Source organism: Electrophorus electricus, chromosome 14 (assembly GCF_013358815.1).
Source record: "Electrophorus electricus isolate fEleEle1 chromosome 14, fEleEle1.pri, whole genome shotgun sequence".
NCBI classification, from domain to species: Eukaryota; Metazoa; Chordata; class Actinopteri; order Gymnotiformes; family Gymnotidae; genus Electrophorus; species Electrophorus electricus.
This window is the reverse complement of record NC_049548.1, coordinates 17198699-17198936: the sequence shown is the minus strand read 5'-3', so window position 1 is coordinate 17198936 and position 238 is coordinate 17198699.

The following is a 238-nucleotide window of genomic DNA, read 5'->3' as shown; positions in this document are numbered from 1 at the left end:
TAAGACACAATTGAACCATGACGTTTTTTTATTTTTTTTTATTTCATACTACTTCATTAATATGTAACTACCCCCTACACACGCTGGATTAATTGTCTACGCAGTTATAAAGATGAATGAAATAATTTACTACTCATGTCAAGGTCAAAACAAAACCGAAAATTTGTCGTTTTCAATAACACCCACATGAGAGCCTTTAACACCAGAATGATTAAAGCTACGAAACATTTTGTAAACA